The following is a 20,944-nucleotide window of genomic DNA, read 5'->3' as shown; positions in this document are numbered from 1 at the left end:
TGTACACACAAAGGGAGAGGGGAGAGATTGTACACACAAGGGGAAAGGGCAGATTGTACATACAAGGGGAGAGAGGAGAGATTGTACACATAAAGGGAGAGGGGAGAGATTGTTCGTACAAGGGGAGAGAGGAGAGATTGTACACACAAAGGGAGGGGGAGATTGTACACACAAAGGGAAGGGGAGAGAATGTACATACACGGGGAAGGGGGTGAGATTCTATGCACAAAGGGAGAAAGGAGAGATTGTACAGGCATGGAGAAAATGAAGAGAGTGGATCAGTGAGAAAGGGGAGATGGAGGGAGAAAAAACAGGGGAAAGTGTGTTGGGGAGGTGTAGTATCTGCTGAGGGGAGGGGTATGACAGTGGGAGGAGAAGGGGAATTATGAAGGAGTAGTTCAGGGGACGATGTTGGGTCGAATGTAGGGATAGTGGAGGTCTGAATGAAGGAGAGTGCAAGGCACAGAGGAGCAGGAGAGGGGGTCGAGACAGGGGGAGTGATGGAGAGGTTGGAGTGTGTACAGTAATGAGGCAAATGCTGTAGAGAGGGTAGGAGGGAATGGGAAGGGAGCTAATTGGGGAAACAAGAGGTAAATGATCGAAAAGAGAATGGCACATGGGGATTGAGAAAGAGAGGGAAGGGATGGAATAGAAGGGGAGAGGGATCGAGGAGGAGAATAGTGGAATGGAAAATGGGAGAGAGATATAGGGATACAGCGAGAACTGGGTGAATTGCCCCAGCGGGAGAGGCTTTCAGAGGGCGTGTGTATGAAGGGAAGGGGTGGGGGGGGGGGGATGTTGAGGAATTCCCAAACCTAACAGAGGACAGCTGGATCGGCTGCTGTAACCCCGAGCGTGGGCGATGAGCGCTGGACCGGTATCCAAGGGATGGAACTCTGAAGAGCATGGTACCCGTTCCGACTGTACTCTGGGTATACCTGTACATGAATTGGACCTTTACCCACTTCCGACTGCAACTAGGGTAGATCTGTACCTGAACGTAAAGGTACTTGTACCCAGCTCGGACTGCACTGGGCTGTCAGACGAGATCCCGGCCGCTGGGAGTGCGGTGAACGCGGCGCTGAGTCAGTGACGGACGGACGGGAGCGGGAGCACTGGTAAATACCTGCCGTTAGACGTCCGGCCGGAGTTCCTGCAGCTGTCGGGGCGGGAGGATGGCCCTGGTCCTGGGTCCGGGCTCCAGTCGCTGCTGCCGGGCTGGGATCCTCAGTACGGGGCCGGGAGTGTGGGTCCCCCCCGGTCACAGATCCTCGGGCTTCGGGGAACAGTCGATCCCCCAGTCGGCGGTGCGTTAACTTTCCTCCACTGCTCGCTGTCTCCGGCCCGGAGACCTTGCTCGTCCCCCGCTGCTGCCTCTGATTCCGGGCAGCTCGCCCGACCGACTCTCCGCCCTCTCACTTCACGCAGCCCGATCCTAGAGCCTCGGAACCGACTGCTGTACCGCTTCTTGGCAGACGAGCCTCCCAATACCTCCTCCTCCTTCCTTCCTCTCTCTCTCTCTCTCTTCCCCCCTCTCCCTCCTCCCTCTCTCGCTTTCTCCTCCCCTCTCTTTCTCCTCCCCTCCTTCTCCTTTCTCTTCCTCCCTCCCCTTCCTCTCCCCTCTCCTGCTTTCTGTCTTTCCCCTTTCTTTCCTCACCCTCTCCTCTCCCGCTCCCCTCTCTCTCCCCTGCCTCCCTCTTCCTTTCTCTCCTCTCCCTCTTTCTCACCCCTCCCTCTCCCTCTCAATCCCTCCCCGCCTCCTTGCCCCTTTCTATCCCCTCCCTCCCTGTCCTCTCCTCGCCCCCTTTTTCTGTCCTTCCCTCTCTTTCTCCCCCTCCCTCCCTCTCCGTCTCTCTCTCTCTCTCTCTCTCTCTCTCTCTCTGTCTCTCCCTCCCTCCCTCCCTCCTCTGCCGTAGCGTTGTCTCTATGTAATACCCGTCCCTTTTAACCCTCCCGATCGATGGTCTCTCGTCCGTTTCTCGGAGACACCGGCTGCAAGCGGATGTATTGTTCATCCGCCTTCCTGTGCCCTTTTATTCTCCCCTCTGTCTCGCTCACCATACACACAACACACACACACACACACACACACACACACACAGTTTTTACGTCCAATTAATTATCAATCCCATCCTGTGTTTCACATCATTCCCGTACACAGAAATCTCCTCCGCATGCCCGTGACAGGTGTCTCATTCTATTAAATGCACCTACCACCGCGGCATTCTGCCACGACCTGTGATTTACGCCCTCGCCTCTCTTGCTGCCGTAGGACTGAATCAGGTAGTGTCCTCCTTGGGCACGGCGGGCTCTCCCCTCTCTCACACAAGTCAAGTGAGCTCGGAATTAAATCCGCCCGATGGTGGCTGGTAACTGTGCGCGCTCCCCTCGGGACAAAGGGTTAATGGTGTCGACTGCGAACCCCCACCCCCCACGGGCAGAAATAGATTGAGGCCAAATCCAGACGCCCCGTCCCCGCAGCACCCCCTCCTTCTCCTCCCCACCCCCTTCATCTCTCCCGCCGCCCAATGTGGCCATCAGACCGATGAGATTTAGTGAATCAATTTTCAACAGAGCGAGATATCGTAAGTTCTACCATTTATTCATGTACAGAGAGGTCCGTTTTTATTTCTAGTGTAGATTACAGACATTTTAGTCCATTCCCTTCCCTCCAGATCCCCTGGCTAACTGCCACATGAACAGTCCAGCTGGGGTAAGTACATCAAAGCCATAGTCTATGATCAGTCGAATGTGGAACGGTGCGAGTATCTGATCGAGACTGTTGCAGATACACTCGGCGGCCACTTTATTAGGTACACGAGGTGCCGACAGAAGTGGCAGCTGAGTGCATTTCTGTATGTTCATTCTCTTCTGCTGTTGTAGCCCATCCACCTCAAGGTTCGGTTTGTGCGTAGAGAAATGCTCCTGTGCGTAGCGCGTTTACCATTCGAGTTACTGTCACCTTCCAGTCAGCTTGAACCCGTCCGGCCATTCTCCTCTGCCCTCTCTCATTAACACGGTGTTTTCGCCCACAGGACTGCCGCTCACTGGATTTTTTTCTTTGTTTTTCACACCATTCTCTGTTCACCCCAGAGACTGTTGTGCGTGAAAATTCCAGGAGATCGGCAGTTTCTGATATACTGCAACCGCCCCGTCTGGCACCAACAATCTTTCTACAGTCAAAATCCCTGAGATCATATTTCTTCCCCAATCTGATGTTTGGTCTGAACAACAATTGAACCTCTTGGCCACGTCTGCATGCTTTTATTCATTGAGTTGCTGCCACAGGATAGGCTGATTAGATATTTGCATTAGCAAGCAAATGTAGGTGTATTTTTTTAAAAGCGGCCACTGAGTGTAAATAGAGTCATAAAACAATACAACACAGATACAGGCCCTTCGGCCCAACCAGTCCATGCCAGCCACGGTGCCCATCCAGTTTCCTGCTTTTGGCCCATAGCCCTTCAAGCCCACCCCTCCATGTACTTGTCCAAGCACTTCTTAATGAAACTACTCTACCTGCCCCAACCACTTCCTCTGGCACCCTATTCCATATACACACCGCCCTCTGCATGGAAAAGTCGCCCCTCGGGTCCCTTTTAAGTGTTCCCCCTCTTACTCTAAACCGGGGGTCCCCACGTGGGGTCCACAGACCCCTTGATTAATGGTATTCGTCCATGGCATAAGTGAACGTTGGGAACCTCCGTCCCTAAACTTATCGTCCTCGTTTTGGTCTCCGGTACCCCGGGGAAAAGGCAGTTACCGTCCACCTTATCTATACCCCTCATAATGTTAAACATCTCTATAAAGTTGGCTCTCATTCCAGGTAATAAAGACCCAGCCTGCCGACCTCTCCCTACAACTCAGACCTTTTATACCTCGTAAATCTTTTCTGCACTCTTTCCAGTTTAACCCTATAACGAGGTGAGCAAAACTGTGCACTATACTCCAAGTGCGGACTCACCAATGACTTGTACATCTCCAGCATAATGACCCAGCTCCTGTACTCCGTGCCCTGACTGACGAAGGGCAGCGTGCTAAATGCTTTTTTCTCCCCTACTGCCCCATCCATCTGTGGAGTGACTTTCGATGAATTGTGCGCTTGTACCAGGGGCGGAATCATTCAGCCCATTGAGTTTGCTCCGTCATTCTGATTTACCTTTCAACCCCATTCTCCCGCCATCTTCCCGTAACCTTTAACTCCCTTATCAGCCAAGAACCTACCTACCTCTGCCTTAAATACACCCAATGACATGGCTTCCACCACCTTCTGCGTCTAAAGAGGCTCATTCCACCACCTCCCCTGAGGACGAGTTCCAGATATCAACAGTATACCCCTCAGATCCCCTTTAAAACGTCTTCCTCTCGCCTCAAGCCTATGTTCTCTAGCTGTTGAGTCCCCCTACCACGGGAGAAACATTCTAGTTACCTATGCCTCAGTTGTCTGATGCTTCACACCTGTACTTCAAGATCAGCCCACAGAGGGCGCTCCTGGTCAGGAGGGAACCTCGGATCATTTAAAGGGGAAGTTGCTGTGTTCTCTTAAAGGGGTCTTGTCTGAGACACCCTTGGAAAGGACTTCAGCAAGATTACTGGATTCACAACAAAGCGAGCGAGTAGCATCACAAGATTCACCAGCGGGTGAACTTGTGACAGTCAGATGAACAAAGTGCGGTAAGACACACGAGAGACTGAGTGGACACACACAAAATGCTGGTCCTGATGAAAGGTCTCGGCCCGAAACATCGACTGTATATTCATTTCCATGGATGCTGCCGGACCTGCTGAGTTCCTCTGCCATTTTGTGTGCGTTGCTCTGGATTTACAGCATCTGCAAAATTTCTTGAGTTTATGAGTGTGGTGAGGAATTTGCTGAGGAAGAATGCGCCTCTGGTCCTCGCTTCTATTAAAGACGAGTGTTGCGGCACACTTCATTTCGCAGCTCAGATGATGAGGTGGGGACGAGAGTGCGTACCGAAAATAGAAACAAGCCAAATAGCAGCTGAAGTGACGAAGTCGCGCCATGCTCTGCTCCAGAAATCACAAGCATGGGTTAGGCTCTGAGGAGAGCTCTCTCCCTTCTGCACCATACACACTTCCAGGGCGGAGACACTAGGGTTAGATACCAGTTAAACCTCCCTCTACCCTCTCGGAATCAGAATCACGTTTATTATCACTGATATGTTGTGAAATTTGTTGTTCTGTGGCAGCTGCACAGTGCAAGATATTAAAAAAACTACTATAGGTTACAATGAATAAATTGCTAGCTAACTACCTAAATAGATAGATAGATAGATAGATAGATAGATAGACAGGCAGACAAACGGATAGATAGACGGACAGATATTTATATAGATAGGCAGACAGACAGACAGATAGATAGTTAGACAGACAGACAGACAGATAGATAGATAGATAGATAGATAGATAGATAGATAGATAGATAGATAGATAGATAGATAGATAGATAGACAGGCAGACAAACGGATAGATAGACAGACAGACAGATAGATAGACAGACAGATATTTATATAGATAGGCAGACAGACAGACAGATAGATAGTTAGACAGACAGATAGATAGATAGACAGATAGACAGATAGATAGATAGACAGACAGACAGATAGATAGATAGATAGATAGATAGATAGATAGATAGATAGATAGACAGACAGATAGATAGATAGATAGATAGATAGATAGATAGATAGATAGATAGATAGATAGATAGATAGATAGATAGATAGATAGATAGATAGATAGATGGATGATAGAGCAAAATAGGAATAGTAAGGTAGTGTTCATCGGTTCATTGACTATTCAGAAATCTGATGGTGGAAGGGAAGAACGTATTCCTACAGCATTGAGTGGGGGTCTTCGGGCCCCTGTACCTCTTCCTTGACGGTAGAAACGAGAAGAAGGCATGTCTTGGGTGGCGATGGTCCTTAAAGATGGGCGCTGCCTGTTGAGAATGCCCTCGATGCTGGGGAGGTTTGTCCCGTGAAGGAGCTGGTTGAGTCTACAAGCCTCTGCGGCCTCTTTCGACTCTGTACATCGCGGCCTCAGCACCGGGCTGTGATGTCACCAGTCAGAGTGCTCCCTCTCCACGGTACACCGGTCCGGTGGTAATTTGCTAGAGTCTGTGCTGACATGCGAAATCTCCTCAAACTCCGAATGAAATATAGCCGTTGCCGTGCTTTCTTTTCGTCACGCACTCCTCGGGCAGGGAGTATACAAGTTAGATGTAAAGTTTTCCACTCAGCGTTTCAGGGACAGATTCTTCCCCTCTGCCATCAGATATCTGAACAGTCCATGAACCCATGAATACTACCCCTCTATTCCTCATTTGTAGTATCTATCTATCGATTTAATTATTGTGACTTTTATGTAGTGCACTGTACTGTTGCCGCAAGACAAATTTCTTGACAAATTTCCCGTCAGCGATGATAACTGTGACTTCGATTCCGACTCCGCTGTGGATGGAGCCCTCCTCGGGCACCACCTAGCGGTGACAAAAAGTCCTTCAACAAAAAGTTTTTTTATGGAACCCATGCAAAACGTTTTCAGGAGCAGCACGATGGTGTAGCAGTCAGTGCAGTCGCTTTACAGCACCAGTGACAGGGATTCGATTCCCGCCTCAACCATCTTGTAGGCCCCACGTGGGTTTCTTCCCTCATTCCAAAGACGTATTGCTTACGGTTAGTGAATTGGAGCTTGCTAGGTTGGTGCCGGAAGCGTGCCGGCACTTACCCCAGCACATCTCCCACACAAACGTAATTGTATATGCTTTGATGTCTCGATATACACGGGGCAAATAAAGTTATCTTTAAAACCCATGGAATACTCTCTCTGGGTTGTTAGCGTGTTCTGCTTCTGTAGAAGAGAAGCGCCTTCATGTCCTGCTTGTAGTCCACAGCCAGACGCACCAGTCCACAATCTTAGCGCTTGAACCCAGGGCTTCTGATCAAATCCTCCTTGGAACAACACGGATTAGATGTCGGAAACGGAAGCAGTCGGAACATTCTGCGCGCAGCGGTTCCCGCGGAGACGGACTGTACATAATTAAGCACTTGTTAAGGGCCAATAAAAAGACGTCAGGCTTGAGCGGAGCGGCCATTGTGCGAGCGGAGCAGTGTTAGAGTGGACAGTTCAGGCTTTGGATCGTAGAGGCTCCGATGAGGAGAAGCGGACGGGGTAGGTAGATTTTTTTCATTTCATTTCTTTCTTTCTCTCTTATTGCACAGTTAGAGCAGTGGGAGATGCCAAGCGGGTTAGGGGAATGCTCCTTTTGTGAGATGTGGGAAGGCAGGAAGTCCTCCCCTGTCCCAGACAAGAAGTGCATCCAGCTGTAGCTTCTTAAGTAATTGGAGCCAGAGTTGGATGAGCTCCTGGTCAGTCAGGAGGCTAAGGTGTTGATTGACAGAACATACAGGGAGGAGGTTACACTCAAGGAAACTGGGTGAGTGTCAGGAGCAGCCAGAGCAGAGTATCCATGTACCTGTTCCCCTCAATAACAGACATACTTCTATGGATACTGTTTGAGGGATGAGCTAGCAGGGGAAAGCACAGTGGTCAGGTCTTGGGTACTGAGTTTGGCTCTGTAGCTCAGAAGGGAAGTGGGGAGAAGAGGCTCGCTGTAGTGACAGGGGATTAATTGGTTAGGAGAACAGGCAAGAAATTCCATGAATGAGAACGAGATTCCTGGATGGCATGTTGCCTCCCGGTGCCAGGTTCCAGGACATCTCTGATTGAGTCCACAGTACTCCTAAGTACAGAGTGAGCAACCAGAGGTCGTTGTGCACGTCAGTCCCAATGGCATGGGTAGAAAGAGTGATGAGGTCCTCCAAAGTGAGTTCGGGCAGTTAGGTGCTAAGGTAAAGGATAAGGCCTCCTGGGTTGTGATCTCAGTATTGTCACCCGCTAGTGAGCTCAGAAATAGGAAGGTCATACAGTTTAACATGTGGCTAAGGATATGGTGCACAAGGGAGGGCTTTGGATTTTTGGATCATTGGGCTCTCTTCCCGGGAAGGTGGGACCTGTACAGATGGAATGCTTTGCACCTAAACTGGAGGGGTGCTAATATCCTTGTGGGGAGGTTCACTGGTGTGGCATGGGGATTTTTAAACTAAAATTGTAAAGGGATGGGAACTAGAGTGCCTGAGCAGAGAATGGAATTGTGTAGGGAGAGATGGTTAAGCTTACATACAAAGTCAGGAGGGATGAACATGATGGGACTAATGCTGTGAGTTGTGTATATTTCAATGCAAGGAGTATTGTAAGAAAGGTTGATGAGCTTGGGGCATGGATCAGCACATGAAATTATGATATTGTCACCATTAGTGAGGTTTGCTTGTAGGAGGGGCAGGGCTGGCAGCTGATAAACACAAGAGATTCTGCAGATTCTGGAAATCCAGAGCTACCCACACAAAATGTTGGAGGAACTCAGCAAGTCAGGCAGCATCTATGGAAAAGAATGGATAGTCAATGTTTAAGGCTGAAACCCTTCTTCAGGACTAGCAGCTCAATGTTTCGGGGTTCGATATTTTAGACATGTTAGAGAAGGAGGGATTAAAGGAGGAGGGGTGCGTTATTAGTCAGTGAAAATGTCTCAGCAGTCCTCAGACAGGATAAACTGGAGAGCTCAAGTCAAGTCAAGTCACTTTTTATTGTCATTTTGACCATAACTGCTGGTACAGTGTCTTGCAATCCGAGATGGTGCAATTTCTGAACCAGGCAGTGATGCAGCTGCTCAGGATGCTCTCAGTACAACCTCTGTAGAATGTGGTGAGGATGGGGGGGTGGGAGATGGACTTTTCTCAGCCTTCGCAGAAAGTAGAGACGCTGCTGGGCCTTCTTTGCTATGGAGCTGGTGTTGAAGGACCAGGTGAGATTTTCCGCCAGGTGAACACCAAGAAATTTGGTGCTCTTAATGATCTCTACGGAGGAGTCGTCAATGTTCAGCAGAGAGTGGTCGCTCCGTGTCCTCCTGAAGTCAACAACCATCTCTTTTGTTTTGTTCACATTCAGAGACAGGTTGTTGGCTCTGCACCTCCTCTCTGTATGCTGACTCATCATTTTTGCTGATGAGACCCACCACGGTTGTGTCATCAGCGAACGTGATGATGTGGTTCGAGCTGTGCATTGCAGCACAGTCGTGGGTCAGCAGAGTGAACAGCAGTGGACTGAACACACAGCCCTGGGGGACCCTGTGCTCAGTGTGATGGTGTTGGAGATGCTGCTTCCAATCCGAACTGACTGAGGTCTCCCAGTCAGGAAGTCTAGGATCCGGTTGCAGAGGGAGGTGTTCAGGCCCAGTAGGCTCAGCTTTCCAATCAGTTTCTGAGGAATGATTGTGTTGAATGCTGAACTGAAGTCTATGAACAGCATTCGAACATATGTGTCTTTTTTGTCCAGATGTTAGGGCCAGGTGGAGGGTGATGGTAATGGTGTCGTCTGTTGAACGGTTGGGACAGTACGTGAACTGCAGGGGTTCCAGTGAGGGGGGCAGCAGGGTCTTGATGTGCCACATGATGAGCCTCTTGAAACACTTCATGATGATGGATGTGAGTGCAACGGGATGGTAGTCGTTGAGGCAGGACACTGAAGACTTTTTTGGCACGGGGACGATGGTGGCAGTCTTGAAGCACGTAGGAACGACGGAGCTGCTCAGGGAGATGTTGAAGATGTCAGTGAGAATCTCAGCTAGCTGGTCTACACATCCTCTAAGCACTCTGTCAGGAATATTGTCTGGTCCAGCAGCCTTCTGTGGGTTGGCCCCGCATAGGGTTCTCCTCACATCGGCCACGGTAAGACACAGCACCTGGTCGTTTGGAGGAGCCCATCTACTAGATGGAAATGAAAAATAAGAAAGGGATGACCACATTAATAGGATTATATTATAGACCACCCAACAGTCTGTGGGATTTAGAGGAGCAAATTTATAGAGAGTTCACAGACTGTTGCAAGAAACAAGGTTGTGATATTAGATGATTTTAACTTTCCATATATTGACTGGGAATCCCATACTGTGAAATAGCTGGATGAGTTAGAGTTTGTCAAATATGTCCGGGAAAGTCTCTTGTCGGTACATAGAGGTCCCAACTAGAGAAGGTGCAATACTAGATCTATTTGGGAATGAAGCAGAACAGGTGACAGAAGTTTGTGCAGAGTGACACTTTGCATCTAGTAATCATAACGCCATTGTTTCCAGATAATTATGCTGATGGATAGATCTAGTCCTTGTGTTGACATTCTAAGTTGGAGAAAGGCCAAATTTGATGGTATCAGAAAGAATCTGGCATGCATGGACTGGGACAGATTGTTTTCTGACAAAGGTGTAGTTGATGAGTAGGAGGCCTTCAAAGATAAAATTTTGAGAGTACCGATTTAGATTATGAAGACACGCAGTCCTCTTTTATTGTCATTTAGTAATGCATGCATTAAGAAATGATACATTATTTCCTCCAGTGTGATATCACAAAACACAGGACAGACCAAGACTGAAAAAACTGACAAAACCACATAATTATAACATATAGTTACAACAGTGCAACAATACCATAACTTGATGAAGAAGTCCATGAGCACAGTAAAAAGTTCAAAGTCTCTCAAATGTCCCACACCTCACGCTGACGGGAGAAGGAAGAAAAACTCTCCCTGCCATGCCTGACCACAATCCGTCTCTGAGTCATCTGAAAACTTCGAGCCTCCAAATCAGCTCTCCAACACCGAGTACTGAGCGCCATCTCTGTCCAAACGATTCGACCTCAATCTCGGTTGCCAACAGCAGGCAAAGCCGGGGATTTTGAGGCCTTCCCTCCGGAAGATTCCCTACCGCGCAGTAACGACAGCAGCGAATGAGCATTTCAGAAATTTCTCCAGATGTTCCTCTGTGTTCCTCCGTGCTGTCTCCATCAAATCAGAATTGTCCACAGCCCCTATTTAACGGATATGATATCATTTTTCACCGGAGGGCTGTGCGCGCTGCTTTCTCTCCTCCCGCCAATTTTGCCTGTCCTTGGCAAAATAAAAGACAAGGATAACGATTTAGGGAACCTTGGTTTTTAAGCGATATTGAGGTCCTGGTTAAGAAGAAGAAGGTACGTAGCAGGTTTAGGCAGGAAGGGGCAGATGAGGTACTTGAGGAGTATCAGAAATGCAAGAGAACACTTGAGAATGAAATCAGGAGGGCTAAAAGAAGGCATGAGGTTGCCCTGGCAAACAAGGTGAAGGAGAATCCCAAGGGGGTCTACAGATATATTAAGCAAACAGATTATCAAAGGACAAAATTGGTCCTCTGGATGATCAGAGTGGTTACCTATGCATGGAGATGAAGGAGATGGGCGAGATCTTAAATGGAGGTTTTTCATCTGTAGTTACTCAGGAGATGGACACAGAATCTATAGAAGTGAGGCAAAGCAGCAGAAAGCTCGTGAACTGTATATAGATTACAGAGGAGGAGGTGTTTGCTGTCTTGAGGCAAATTAGGAAGGATAAATCCCCAGGGCCTGGCAAGGTATTCTTTCGGACACTGTGAGAGTCTAGTGCAGAAATTGCAGGGGCCCTAAAAGAGATATTTAAAATTTCCTTAGCCGCAGGTGCACAGTTGAGGTTCCATAGGACTGGAAGATAGCTAATGTTGTTCTGTTGTTTAAGAAAGGTTCTAAGAATAAACCAGGAAATAATAGGCCAGTGAGCCTGATATCAGTAGTAGGTAAGTTATTGGAGGTACTCTAAAGGTCCAGATGTATACAATAGGTATTTGGACAGATAGGGATTAATTAGGGATAGACAACCTGGCTTTGGGTCTAACCAATTTTAAAAAGTTTTTCAAGAGGTTATTCAGAAAGTTGATGAAAGAAAGGCAGTGGATGTTGTCTGCATGGACCTTAGCAAGGCCTTTCACAAGGTCCCGCATGGAGTTTGGTCAAGAAGGTTCCATCACTTGGCATCGACGATGAGATAGTAAATTGGATTAGACAAAGGCTTTGTGGGAGAAGCCAGATAAAGGTAGTAGCTGGTTCCCTCTCCAACTAGAGCAGCAGGGATCAGTGCTGGATCCTTTGTGGTTTGTCGTCTATAGCAATGACGTAGATGATAATGTGGTTAACTGAATCAGCAGATTTGCGGAAGACACCAAGATTGAGGGTGTAGTGAACATCAAAGACGACTATCTGAGCTTGCAGTGGGATCTAGACCAGCTGGAAAAATGAGCTGACAAATGTCAGATAGAATTTAATGCAGACAAGTGTGAGGTGTTACACTTTGGGAAGACAAATCAGGTAGGAATTACATGGTGAGCAGTAAGAAACTGAGGAGTGTGGTGGAAAAGAGGAATTTGGGAATACAGATCCATAAATCTTTGAAAATGGAATCACAGGGTCGTAAAGAAAGCTTTTGGCGCATTGGTCTTCATAAATCAAAGTACTGAGTACAGTTGTGATGTTATCTTGGAGTTAAGACATTGGTGAAGTCAAATTTGGAGCATTATGTGGAGTTTTGGCCACCTACCTACTGGAAAACTGTCAATAAGATTGAAAGAGCGCAGAGAAACTTGACAAGAATGATGTCAGGATTTGAGGACCTGAGTAATAGGGAAAGGTTAAATAAGTTAAGACTTTATTTACCAGAACATAGGAGAATGAGGGGAAGTTTGATAGAGGTATACAAAATTATAAAGGATACAGATAAGCTGAAAGCTAGTGGATTTTTTTCCCACTGAGGTTGGGTGAGACTAGAACTGGAGGTCATGAGTTAAGGGTGAAAGGTGAAATGTTTAGGGAGAAGATGAGGGGAAACTTCTTCATTCAAAGAGTGGTGAGAGTGTGCAACAAACTTCAACCAGAAGTGGTAGACATGGGTTTGATCACAACATTTGGATAGATACATAGATGGGATGTGGGATCCAGGTACAGGTCGATGGGACTAGGCAAATTAATAGTTCAGAATAGACTAGATGGGCTGAAGAGCCTCCTTCTGTGCTGCTGTGTTTGTTCTATGACTTTCTCATGAGGGGTATATACAGGGTGAATGCACAGTCTTTTTCTCTGGGCTGGGATATCAGGAACTGGAGGACACAGGGTTAAGATAAAAGGGGAGAGTTCAGAGAACTCAGGGAGGCAACATTTTCACCTAGAGGGTGATCAGTGCATGGAAGGGGCTGCCAGAGGAAGTGGTTGAAGCAGCCAAAGTAACAACATTAAAAAGAAAATTTAAATTTAAAAAAGACAGATACACGGATTTAAAAGAAAAATAATGTAAAAGTTAGAAGAAATTTAAGAAGATATAGTTAAAGGATATGGCTTAGATGCACGGTATATGGAACTAATTTGGATGAAGCAGCTTGACTGGCATGGACCAGATGGGCTGAAGGGCCTGTTGCCATACTGTATGACTCTATAACTCCAGATTCAGTTCCCACTTCACCATTGTAACCCCCTGGGAAAGGTTCCACTGCTAAGGTAATGGTTTCTCTGTAGTATCATGTTTGGGTTATGATTAGAAATAACAGGGGCTTTGGAATATACGCCATCCAGTGAGGGGGAGTGTTGTTTCTTTCTTGTGTGCCTGAAAGGAGATGTTCACAGTCTTTTGTCAGTGAGAGATGAAGAGAAAAGGCGCGAATGCAGAGAGCTGGTAGACTACAAGATGGAGTGGACGTGAAATGAGGGTCCGGGAGTTGACAACACTCGGAGGAAGTTGATGGGGAATGAATGGATGGAAAACCGTGAGCTCCAACGTGCTCATTACACTGTTTCATTAAAATGGGCCCTTTCTCTTGTTGTTTCCTTTACTCACCCTGTAGTCAATTTTTTTTAGATTATGAAGACACGTAGTCCTCTTTTATTGTCATTTAGTAATGCACGCATTAAGAAATGATACATTATTTCCTCCAGTGTGATATCACAAAACACAGGACAGACCAAGACTGAAAAAAACTGACAAAGCCACATAAATTATAACATATAGTTACAAACAGTGTAACAATACCATAACTTGATGAAGAAGTCCATGAGCACAGTAAAGTTCAAAGTTTCTCAAATGTCCCACATCTCACGCAGACGGGAGAAGGAAGAAAAACTCTCCCTGCCATGCCGACCACAATCCGACTCTCAGTCATCCGAAAACTTCGAGCGCTGATTAGCTCTACGACACCGAGTACTGAGCGCCATCTCTGTCCGAACGATTCGACCTCCTTTTCGGTCGCCAATAGCAGGCAAGGCCGGGGATTTTGAGGCCTACCCTCCAAAAGATTCCCGACCACACAGTAATGACAGCAGCGAACGGGCGTTTCAGAAATTTCTCCAGATGTTCCTTTGTGCTTTCATGCCCATTCTCCATCAAATCAGAATTGTCCACAGCCCCTATTTAACAGATACGATATCATTTTTCACCGGAGGGCTGCGCACACGCAGGCACGCCACCATCTTCTCCTCCTGCCTATATTGAGAATTATAAAGCTCAAGCGTTTAATTGCATATGGTGTACCGTCTGAATATTTGGTGGTACGGATTTGTAACCAGGCAACACATCACACAGCATCCACACAAACGAGATTTCACAAGCTTGGCGGGGCTGGAGATTGTCGTCCCCTAGACTAATGGCGCCGGCCGAAACTGAGGGTTACACTGTTCAACAAACTTCCACGGCTGTGCACTGATCCCATTCACTTCTCTCGTGGAGCAGCAGCACCAACTCAAAGTGCAAAGTAAATTTATTATCAAAGAACGTGCAGAAATTTTCAGCATGCACGACCCTGAGATTCATTTTCTTGTGGGCATACAAAGAAACACAATAGAATGAGTGAAAAACTCCACACAAGCAAAGACAACCAACCAATTTGCAAAAGAATGTAAACTGCGCAAGTATTTAAAAAAATCAAATCAAATAATAATTAATAAATAATAGTTATTACCACCAGTCACCAGTTTAAAGCATCTCAAAGCAATGACTCAGCATCATGGACATCTTCAAAAGGTGATGCCTCGAAGAGGCAGCATCCATCGTTAAGGACCCCCATCACCCACAACATGTCCTCTTCTCATCAGGGACAAAGTACAGGAGCTTGAAAACATGCACTCAATGTTTTAGGAACAGGGTCTTCCCCTCCATCATCAGATTTCTGAACAGACAGCTAACCTACCCATGAACACTATCTCACTGTTTTTTCTCTATTTTGCACTACTTTCTAATTCAATTTTAATATATATTTCTTAGAGTAATTGATTGTATTTTTAATGTATTGCACCGTACTGCTGCCACAAGACAACAACTTTCATGACATACAGTATTAAACCGGATTCTGACCCCACTCAGAAGTGGTAGATGTGGGTTCAACCGCAACACCTAAGAGAAGTTTGTATCGGATAATTCAACTTGGGATTATCCATATTTTGATAGGAAGTTTGGATATGAGTGGAAAGGATATGGAGGGCTATGATCCAGGTACGGATTGATGAGACTAGGCAGAATTAGAGTTTAGCATAGACAGATGGGCCGAAAGCCCTGCTTCGGTACTATAGTGCTCTATAAGTCTAAGGCTGCCCAAGGTCTGGCAGTAACTATGTTAAGTATTGTTCTGACGCCAGACCCCCTCAGAACTGCATCGTTCTAAGGCCCAAAAGCTGCTGGAGGTTGAGGAAGTAAGCTTGTTTCTAGTGGGAAAACCATGCACTATGACACAGACTCTGACATGGACACTCCCACAATCTGCAGGTCCAGTTTCAAATTCCAAGTAAATTTATTTTCAAAGTATGTATATATCACCATATACTAAAGATTCATTTTCTTGCAGGCATTCACAGTAGAACAAAGAAATGCAGTAGAGTCAATGGAAAACTACAGATAAAGACTGAGAAAAAACTAATGTGGAAAAGAAGGCAAATGGCGCAAATACAGAAAAACAAATAATAATAATAATAATAAATGGTAAGTAAATAATACTGAGAACATGAGTTGCAAGGTTGTTGAAAGTGTGCCATTGGGTTGTGGAATCAGTTCAGTGTTGAGGTAGTGAAATTATCCAGGCTGGTTCAGGAACCTAATGGCTAGTAGTTCTCGTGTCCTGAATAATTGATGAAGTCACTCATAGAACATCAAACCAAATTCCCACTGGTCTAGAAATTGGCAGAGTCAGTCAATAAGCTAATACACTCAGAGAAGTGGTTTTCTTTGAACCTGAAACACCCAACTTTAAACTGTTAAACGTTTCCCAGCATTAACATCTTGAAGGCAGCCACCCGTAAGTATTCCCAAAGTCTGAATGTGTATGACCACGTAACCCAACACACAGCCGCCCGTAAACACTCTCAACCCCATGCACACTTGACCTTCAGGATGACATGATGCGGCGGGAAGCAGTACTGCAGCATAAAAGCCAGGACCAACAGGGACAGCTTCTTCCACCAGGCCGTCAGACTGAAGAACTAATGGACCACTGATTTGAGTGTATTCTATATTACACTGGCTTTTCTATTTAATATAAATTACTATAGAAACATAGAAACATAGAAAATAGGTGCAGGAGTAGGCCATTCGGCCCTTCGAGCCTGCACCGCCATTTATTATCATCATGGCTGATCATCCAACTCAGAACCCCGCCCCAGCCTTCCCTCCATACCCCCTGACCCCTGTAGCCACAAGGGCCATATCTAACTCCCTCTTAAACATAGCCAATGAACTGGCCTCAACAGTTTGCTGTGGCAGAGAATTCCACAGATTCACCACTCTCTGTGTGAAGAAGTTTTTCCTAATCTCGGTCCTAAAAGGCTTCCCCCCTATCCTCAAACTGTGACCCCTCGTTCTGGACTTCCCCAACATCGGGAACAATCTTCCTGCATCTAGCCTGTCCAATCCCTTTAGGATCTTATACGTTTCAATCAGATCCCCCCTCAATCTTCTAAATTCCAACGAGTACAAGCCCAGTTCATCCAGTCTTTCTTCATATGAAAGTCCTGCCATCCCAGGAATCAATCTGGTGAACCTTCTTTGTACTCCCTCTATGGCAAAGATGTCTTTCCTCAGATTAGGGGACCAAAACTGCACACAATACTCCAGGTGTGGTCTCACCAAGGCCTTGTACAACTGCAGTAGTACCTCCCTGTTCCTGTACTCGAATCCTCTCGCTATAAATGCCAGCATACCATTCGCCTTTTTCACCGCCTGCTGTACCTGCATGCCCACTTTCAATGACACATCGCACATTTAGATGGAGACGTAACATGATGATTTTTACTCCTCATGTATGTGAAGGATGTAAGAAACAAAGAATTCAATTCAATATTGTCTCAGAGATTTGGAGACCCAGGTTCAATCCCGACCTCAGGTGCTGACTGTGTAGAGTTTGCACGTTCTCCCTGTGACAGCAGTGATTTCACCCCCCACCCACCAGGGGGCATTGTGGTTCCCTCCCACATCCTCAAGGTGTGCAAGGTGGATTACTTGGCCGCTGTAAATTGTCCCTGGTGTGTACATTGGGAACGTAGGGGGAGGAGGTTAGTCAGTAATGGGATCAGTGTAGGATTATTGTAAATGGGTGCTTGATAATCTGCATGGATGTGATGGGCTGCCTGCTTCCATGCTGTGTAACATTAAAGATAATGACTTTAATGATATTATGTCAACTCTTTATATATTGATAAAAGAATAACATAAGAGTTAGTAAAATTTGACAGGATTTTACCCTGGTTGGTCAACAGCATTGCCCGGGTAGTCTCCTTGCTGGGCCCTATCTGCCATATTCTCTTGTCCATGCAGTGTGAGGGGGTTTCTACCTCTCCACTCCCCGACTTACCCCTTTGGAGGGGAAATAAGAAGCTTCATCTGTTGTCAGAGTCAGAATCAGGTTTATTCTCACCGACATTATTTCATGAAACGTGTTGTTTTATACAGTACAATACATCAATATACTATAAATAAGGGTGTATGCAGAGGCTGTATCTGTAATACAGAAGTTTTTTGTGTTTGGACTTGGGTCCAATCCCCAAGCTATCTCATTACATAGATGCCAATATTCCAAAATCTGAAACTCTTCTGGCCGCAAGCATTTTGGATAAGGGGGGCTCAACCTGCATTGTTATTAATATTATTGTTATTATTCATTTGTGCGTTGGTGCGTGGCCAAGTGGTTAAGGTGTCAGTCTAGTGATCTGAAGGTCACTAGTTCGAGCCTCAGCTGAGGCAGCGTGTGTGTCCTTGAGCAAGGCACTTAACCACGCATTGCTCTACGACGACACTGGTGACAAGCTGTATCGGCCCTAGTGCCCTTCCCTTGGACAACATCAGTAGCGTGGAGAGGGGAGACTTGCAGCATGGGCAACTGCTGGTCTTCCACAAAACCTTGCCCAGGCCTGCACCCTGGAAACCTTCCAAGGTGCAAATCCATGGTCTCACAAGTCTAATGGATGCCTATTATTATTCATTTGTACAGTTCCCTCCTTTTACACATTGGTTCTTTGTCAGTCTTTGGTTGACTGTAGCTTCTTTTCATTGACTCTTTTGTATTTCTTTGTTCTACTGTGATTGCCTGTAAGAAAATGAATCTAAAGTTACTATTTGATGACATTTACGATAACATAGAACATAGAAACATAAAAAACCTACAGCACAATACAGGCCCCTCAGCCCACAATGCTTCGCCGAACATGTACTTACTTTAGAAATTACCTAGGGTTATGCATAGCCTTCTGTCTTCCTAACCTCCATGTGCCTATCCAGGAGTCTCTTAAAAGACCCTATCATATCCACCTCCACCAGACTGTAGATCATGATTAATTGGGCTATCAGTTAGTTGGGGCAGCTGCTTTTTTGGGGCAATTGTTAAAGAACAAAAACTAATTGAGAAAATAGTTGGGATTCCCTGTGTTTATCTGGAACACTATGGAGTTTAATTGGGGCATGAGACCATTGCCAAACAGTTTCTAACCAGTATCAGTTGCGTAAACTTGCATGGACCTTAGACTCTATGCCGTGCTTGGAGCTAACAGTTTTTAAATAGCATTAGTTGTGTGTGTTTGTGTTCAAAAAGCAGTGATTTTCGTCACTAATAGTTGGTGAAAAATATGCAGTAAGATAATTTCGAACCGTTTTGCTCACGGTGGTTTCAAGCATTCAGGCTTGGAGATGCCAGAAATGGCTGGGAGTGAAAATGAAACAATTTCACTACTTCAACAAGTTTGGAACTATGAAGAATTTGAAGATATTGACAATCACCTTGAATGTCACAATAACAATGAAGATTTAGAGGTTGCAAGCATCTGAAGCATTGCATGAATTGAATTGAATTGTCTTTATTACTTACATCCTTCATGTACATGAGGAGTAAAAATCTTTATATCTCCATCTAAATGTGCAATGTGCAATTTATAGTAATTTATAATAAATAGTATGTATAACAGGACAGTCAAAATAACATAGAAATAGAAATACAGTTGTGTCAGCATGAGTTAATCAGTCTGATGGACTGGTGGAAGAAGCTGTCCTGGAGCCTGTTGGTCCTGGCTTTTATGCTGCGGTACTGTTTCCCAGATGGTAGCAGCTGGAACAGTTGTGGTTGGGGTGACTCGGGTCTCCAATGATCCTTCGGGCCCTTTTTACGCACCTGTCTTTGTAAATGTACTGAGTGGGAAGTTCATATCTACAGATGTGCTGGGCTGTCCGCACCACTCTCTGCAGAATACTGCAATTGAGGGAAGTACAGTTCCCATACCAGGCAGTGATGCAGCCAGTCAGGATGCTCTCAATTGTGCCCCTGTAAAAAGTTTTTAGGATTTGGGGGCCCACACCAAACTTCTTCAACATCTGAGCTGAAAGAGGGGTTTTTGTGCTTTTTTCACCACACAACCGGTAGATACAGACCACGTGAGATCCTTGGTGATGTGTAAGCCCAGGAATTTAAAGCTGTTCACCCTCTTATCCCCAGATCCATTGATGTCAATAGGCGTTAGCCTGTCTCCAATCCTCCTGTAATCCACAACCAGCTCCTTTGTTTTTGCAACATTGAGGTTGTTTTCTTGACACCACTGTGTCAGGGTGATGACTTCTTCTCTGTAGGTTGCCTCATTATTATTTGAGATTAGGCCAATTAATGCAGCAAATTTAATTAGCAGATTGGAGCTGTGGGTGGCGACACAGTCATGGGTATACAGAGAGTAAAGGAGGAGGCTTGGGACACAGCCCTGAGGCGCAGGGGTGAGGGAGCCCACTCTTACCACCTGCAGGCGATCTGACAGGAAGTCCAGGATCCATCTACACAAGGCAGGGCCAAGGCCAAGGTCTCTGAGCTTCTTGTCGAGCCTGGAGGGAATTATGGTGTTGAATGCTGTACTGTAGTCAGGAACAGCATTCTCACATAAGCATGCTTCTCCAGATGTGTGGGGACGGTGTGTACAGCTGTGGCTGTTGCATCATCTGTTGTTCGGTTATGTCGGTAGGTGAATTGTAGAGTCCAGTGTGGGTGGTAGCAAGCTGAAGATGTAGTCCTTGTCCAGCCTCTCAAAGCATTTGCTTATTATTGAGATGAGTGCGACAGGACGCCAGTCATTCAGACATGTTACCTTGGTCTTTTTAGGTACAGGGACAATGGTGGACGTTTTGAAGCAGGAGGGCACTCTACACTGGGAGAGGGAGAGACTAAAAATATCTGTAAACACACCTGCCGGTTGTGCCGCGCAGATCCTGAGTACCCGCCCTGGGATGCCGCCCGGTCCCGCAGCCTTGTGACTGTCCACTCATTGGAAACACTTGCATACTTCAGCCTCAGAGATGGCCAAAGTGCAGATCATTTCAGCGGCTCACTGTTGGCGACATTGAACCGAACATATTAAAAAAAACATTTAGCTCATCTGGGAGAGAGACAGTGATGTTAGAAACTCCACTGCGTTTGGCTTTGAAGTCTGTGATGGTGTGCAGGCCTTGCCATAAGCTGCGTGTGTTGTTGGTGGAACGT

The 20,944-nt window shown here is 46.3% G+C and overlaps 1 protein-coding gene and 1 long non-coding RNA gene across 2 annotated transcripts in view; one reads left to right on the top strand and one right to left on the bottom strand.

The window, feature by feature from the left end:
- Positions 1-1,264, bottom strand: part of syt3 (synaptotagmin III) — a 146,292-nt gene extending 145,028 nt beyond the window's left edge. Inside the window, exon 1 of the mRNA XM_063062532.1 lies at positions 1,127-1,264. The gene's annotated coding sequence lies outside the window, so the exon portion shown is untranslated. The remainder of the gene's footprint in view (positions 1-1,126) is intronic.
- Positions 962-20,614, top strand: LOC134353949 (uncharacterized). Its single transcript, XR_010019701.1, has 3 exons — positions 962-1,118; positions 15,794-15,927; positions 20,567-20,614. It is a non-coding gene; the product is annotated as an uncharacterized LOC134353949 (long non-coding RNA).
- Positions 20,615-20,944: the final 330 nt, after the last annotated feature.

This window comes from Mobula hypostoma, chromosome 11 (genome assembly GCF_963921235.1).
Source record: "Mobula hypostoma chromosome 11, sMobHyp1.1, whole genome shotgun sequence".
NCBI classification, from domain to species: Eukaryota; Metazoa; Chordata; class Chondrichthyes; order Myliobatiformes; family Myliobatidae; genus Mobula; species Mobula hypostoma.
The sequence above is the reverse complement of the archived record's forward strand: the minus strand, read 5'-3'. Positions and strand labels throughout refer to the sequence as shown.